Below are 6,000 nucleotides of genomic sequence, written 5' to 3'. Positions count from 1 at the left end.
TGGGTGTCGTCGATGAAAATGATCGTAACACACATGGTATATGCTCTAATTATTGGACCAAAAGCCCAAAACACGTACTTGCATATAGGGATACCGTTTTCATCTTGGCCTTCAGTCTCGAATTTGACAATTGTTTCCGGATTGGTATAAAGTAATTCATTTAAATACCTGGGTAGCTCGGCAAAATTACTTTCCCAAGTACCATACATGCGTTCAATTGCAATACGCTTAGCATTCCATGCCTTAGCGTACGTAACATCAACTTGCCATGTGTTTTTAACGAAAGCTTGAATGTTTGCCACCGGAATAGCAAGGTCTACCCTCACTAAATGGTTAATATCGGTAGCAATCAAGCTTGATGTTAAACAACGGTTGTCGTTTTGCGTCACATTTCCATAACAATTATGGAAATCGTGCCATTTAACAAGTTTCCATACCTTGGATCTATTTTTAACAGAACCGCTACATCCCCACGCACATTGTCTCTGTTCTTGATGGCCTGTGTATTTTAGGCTAGTTGTATAGCATTTTGCTTTCCAATAACCCGGTCTACTATCTACCACGACGAGTTCTCTGTTGTTTTGTATATTCCATCTCCGAACACCATATAATAATTCGGCTTTGTTCTGGAAAACCATTCCTTGTGTAATAACATTGGAATCTTTATTCCAAACAACCCATGAGATTTCGTCATCTTCAACATCGAATAAACAAGAACTAGCCTCACCAACTCTATTAACATTACCGAAATGTGAAACGGGGGTATCTTGTGGTACTGGCTCTTCACTACCATCATCATCAGAAACATTTTCTTCAACGCTATACGCATCCACTGTATGATCACTAGCGGTTGACATATCATCATCATCACCAGAATCTACATGTTGTTCTTCGTTTTGTTCTTCATTTTGTTCTTCATGTTGTTCTTCATGTTGTTCATCATGTTGATATTCTTCTTCAACAAATGTTGACTGGTTACGAGATGTAGATGGACCACTTTTAAAAGATTGAATCATATTCATAAAACTCACTTGCTCATACTGAATTTCAATATGAGCCTGATAGTCTTCATCACGCTGAGATAAAAAGTACATTGTTTCTAAAGTGTTATCGTCAACAAGTTCATTGCTGCAACTATGATTATTGACAACATACCACAATATCATTTTCAAAGAATGTGTTCTTTGAGAGACACCTAAATAATTGTAAGCCATATTATTTAACTGCATACAATTAATGCGGTTAGACATGACAAAACTCCTTGTAAATATTGTTTCATCGCCAGTAAGCCAACCATTTTGAAAAACAATTCTGCTACCCCAAACAAAATTAACCATAAATGGACGTATTGTTGTCATTTGAATACGTTATTTGGTGTTTTTTGAGGTTTTCAAGTGAAGATTTTATGGATTTCTGATATTCATTCACGTTTTTTTGAAGATGATTTATGTTCTTTGTGATGATGTTAATGAATATAAGTTAATAGGGGTATAAATAAGAGTACAAAAATACAAAAGCTGATAGTGATAAGATGGTGTTTCAGTGTTTCCAGCAATAATTTAGCTAGGGTTTCTAGCAAGTGAAATCCGAAGTTACTAATGGTGTATCCTATCGTATACACACATAAAAGGCATAATGGTTGCATAAAAGTAGTATCGGGAAGGCTGGAAACAACAGTTCTGCGAAGTTTTCCGTCTAGCGTTCTCCGCTGTACAGGCTGCTCCGTCATGCGTAAGCCCTGAAGTCCGCCTAGCGCGTAAGCCCTGGCCGGAGAACGCCACCTTCAGCGTAAATTTCGGATCACAAGTAACAGAACGTATCATCATCTGACACGTGTCCCCAAGCAATCTGGTGGATCTGACACTATAAATAGACCCCTTGGGTCGTCATTTTACACAGTTTAGATATTCTGACAACTTTGAGAGCTGAGACTTCACTTCTCTTTCTCTCTCTACTTTCTCTCACTAAAAGTCATCCGGCTATCACTTTTACGCTCTACGGACGACAGATTGATTAAGCCACCCCACAAGTTTCTATACTTGTGAACCGGGTCTGCAGGAATTATTTCCCGAGGGTAAAAATCAATCGGCAACACTCCGCCCTCCTAAAGCTAGATTACTTCTAGTATCTTGTTGACATACTAAGCCTTACCTCATAAGGAAATAGGTGTTTACAATGGCGCCATCCACTAATGCAAAGAACACACGAAACGGAAAAGGAACAAAAACAACTGAAGCACCATTTGTACTTGAAGCAGTCAACAATCCATCAACTGATGACATGATAACTGTTGAAGATGTACCCGTTCAGCCACTAGATGGTACGATTGAAGAAACAGTTGCTAAAACTGCAGAAAGGCTTAAACATTTGGAAACTAATTCGGAGAAAAGGCTAGTAATCGAAGAAACAACAGCCAAAAGTGCAGAAAGACTTTCAAATTTTGTTACTAATACAGAGCGACAACCATTGATGCAACCACGGCGATGTCCATCATTTATACCTCTTCAGCGGATGGCGGATGGCAGAGACAAGCACATAATGAAAAGGCAATCTATATCAAAATACAAGTTATCCAGGCTACTCGACAATCTGGGCAATCTTATTGATGATTCTGGGGATGATAACGACCTGAGCTATGATAATAATGACTCTGATGATGAAATTGACAAAGATGAGTTCATGTCAGAGAAGCAGTCAGTGTTGCTATTAAATGACATTCTTAAGCAGACAGCTCCGGCAAAATATAAGCAACGCTTAGCGCAGCCCGCCGTCCGTGCTGTGGCCGTGGACAATTTCTTTGCCCACATTATTGGAGAGCAAGCCACCAGCCATGGCAGAATCTACACAGTGTTTCATTGATCGAATTGCTAATTATCTATTGCCTAGAAATCTTGCTATACCAACAATTGGAGTTTATGATGGCACAACGGATCCGAAAGATTTTCTGACTATGTTTGAAGGTGTTATGAGGTTGCAGCATTGGGAGGATGAAGCTGCGTGCCATATGTTTCCTATGGTATTGCAGAAAATGGCACGCGAATGGTTTGCTAGTTTGCTGCCAAGGAGTATTACCAGTTTTCTTGATTTGAGAGCAAAATTTGTGATGCAATACCAAAATCTACGGAGCTGTACTCTGACACATCTTGATGCACACGAGATCACAATGCATCATAACGAATCTTTGAGCAATTTTATGAAGCGTTATACACTTAAAGCACAGAAGATTCCTGATTGTCCAGAATCACAGCTTGTATCTGGTTTTATTTTCTATTTGGACCAGCGACGGTTTAGTGCACTTGTTCATGCATTATGGTATGACTTGCCAAAAAAATTGCATCAAGCGTTGGAGGTTGCACAGAGGCATGTTCGAGCTGGTGAGCGTGGGTTGAACAAGTTTGATACTGGCAGTAGTAGCAAGCCGCACAACGGAGGACGGTATTTTGACAGAAATCAGAGAAGGAATGACAATTCAAATGGAGGATGGAGAGGAAACAATCACCCTAATGATTTTCACCACAACAGAAGGCCAATAGAAAGGCACCCGTTGATCATGGAGCTTACCAAAACTCCGAAGGAAATCCTTTTCACTAAACCAATTCGGACAACTTTCAATGCTCCAGCACCTATGGAGGAAAGGGAGAGTCCAAAGAGTGAGTTGTGGTGCAATTTCCATGAGGCTTGGGGCCATGATACAGACAATTGAAAATCTTTGATGAGAGAAATCATAGTGAAAATCAAGGCAGGAGAACTGAATCATTTGTTGCCTGGCAAACAGTACAGGAGGAATGATCCTCGCAGGAAATTTGCGTGGCAAAGGAATGATGGAAACAGAGGATGCTGTGGAGAGAACAGAAGAGAGCAGCATGGTGGAAGAGATAATCGGAACCAACCGTAGTACGGAGACCGGATCACAGAGCGCGAGACAACTCCAGAAGTTGTAATCAGGATGGTTTGGATCAACGACAGTCATTATGAAGAAGGTGAATCATCAAACAGCAATTTGGACAGCTGGAGATATGCTCCAATTATCTTTCAGCCAATTCAGAATTGGGCATTGTCCGTCCAACCAGTGATCATTTCAGCAGAGATAGCAAATAAGTTTGTCAACTGTATCTACACAGATACGGGAAGTGAAGCTGACATCATTTACTGGCATTGCTTGAAGACTTTTCCAAGGCATGTGCAGAGCAGAGCTAGACAAACGAGGTTGAAAGTTTCTGGATTAACGGGAGCACCGGTAAATGCCATGGGGCAGATTCGTTTGGAAGTTGTTATGGGCACATTCCCATTGTTGAGAACAGAAATAATTGATTTCACAATCATAGATGGAAATTCTCGGTTTAACGTCCTTTTTGGAAGGGCAGCGTTGGCTAAATTCGGAGCAATAACGTCGACAGCTCATGCAGAGATCAGGTTCCCAAATCCTAACGGAGTAGACGCCATACATTCATAGTATGTGGCACCGGCTAGGGAGAGATCCACATTTGTGAACTTACCAAAAGGTAACGTAAACTGGAGAAAGCATGATCGGTTGTTTAGTGATGATGAAGTTCAGGAGTTTTTCATTCCATAATCAAGTGTGTAGGCCGGATAGCGCTGGGCGCTCGGCGTATGAAGAAGAAAATCTCAGTATGTTATCAAGAACAAAAGTTTATTATCAGAGCAGTTTTTTAGCATTTTTATGAAGACATTGCCTTTTACAATCATTGTATTCATGCCAAAATACACATGTTTGGCATTTGAAGAACATATTTTCGCATTAGATGAAGAACAACGTTTATCAATTTATTGTGAACCATTGTGGTTATTTTATAGTGCATATGTTAGTAATTGCATACATTAAACATTCATGGCGTACTAATTAGGTTTGATCCACCTAAATTCGTCATCAATCGTTTATGTACTGCACAGTACCGAACAATAAATTTTATATTTTTCTTAAACAAAGTGTTGCCCGTGACAAATGTAAAACATTACATTTATAACCTGCCCACAGAAGGAGTGTATTTATAAAATACCTCCGATGGCGGAAGCTTTTGTGCCGGCCAGTAAAGGCACAAGGGATCGGCTAGAAAACGTTTAAGTTTTACTAGAACGCACCGAGGCATGATACAAAACTCATATACTTGTCATGACAAACATTATAAAAAACTTACTTCACAGAACGAAGTTCTATATTTTATGTATGAAGGCAAAATAATTAGCAATTCTTCCTCATATACTTTATGACGGAAGGCGTAAGACGGAGAGTCTATTGATTTGTAATCATTCTTCTAAAACACTTCATAATTCTTCCTCATTAATTTTATGACGGAAAGCGTGTAACAGAATTCAGACATCATATTCATTTAGCAAAACTTAATATTGCAAGGCGCCTACATATGAATTACCTTATACACTTTTTAAAATGATTCGCTCAATTATACACTGCACAATTGTGTATAGAAATTTTATGCTCAGGTGCATAATCGATTGGTTTTAAAGCATTAAGCATCAAAATATTTGCAACAAGCATGTAAACACACGTAGTCATCAAAATAAAGTCAATATGTATATAATGTCAAGGTTAGAAGGAAATTTATTACAAAACATTGTTTGACATTTTTACAAAAATCAATCAAACTGCATGCTAAGCACATCTTGAGCAGATGAATCTTCTTTGCTGCATACTTCATCATAAACGTTTATCTTCAAATTTATCATTTTGTCTTTAGTCTCATCAACCTTTTCCTGAGTACCAGAAGGCATAAGTTTGGCAATAGCAGCAGAAGGGGTCTGGTTGGGAGCAAGGCGTTTAAACAGCTTGCCGGTCACATCAGCAATGGCATGGGTGCAGGCAGCATCAACATAATCATTGTAGGGATTCCCTACAAGACTGGATCCAAGCACCTTAGCTATCAGACCTGGTATACCCTTCTTAAGCTCAGCAAAATTACCTTAGCCTTTCTCCACCCTCCGGAGAAGCTCAGCAGACCTTTCCCTCTCTGCATTCAGCTGCTT

This window comes from Rutidosis leptorrhynchoides, chromosome 7 (assembly GCF_046630445.1).
Source record: "Rutidosis leptorrhynchoides isolate AG116_Rl617_1_P2 chromosome 7, CSIRO_AGI_Rlap_v1, whole genome shotgun sequence".
Classification (NCBI taxonomy): domain Eukaryota; kingdom Viridiplantae; phylum Streptophyta; class Magnoliopsida; order Asterales; family Asteraceae; genus Rutidosis; species Rutidosis leptorrhynchoides.
This window is presented reverse-complemented; position numbering follows the sequence as displayed.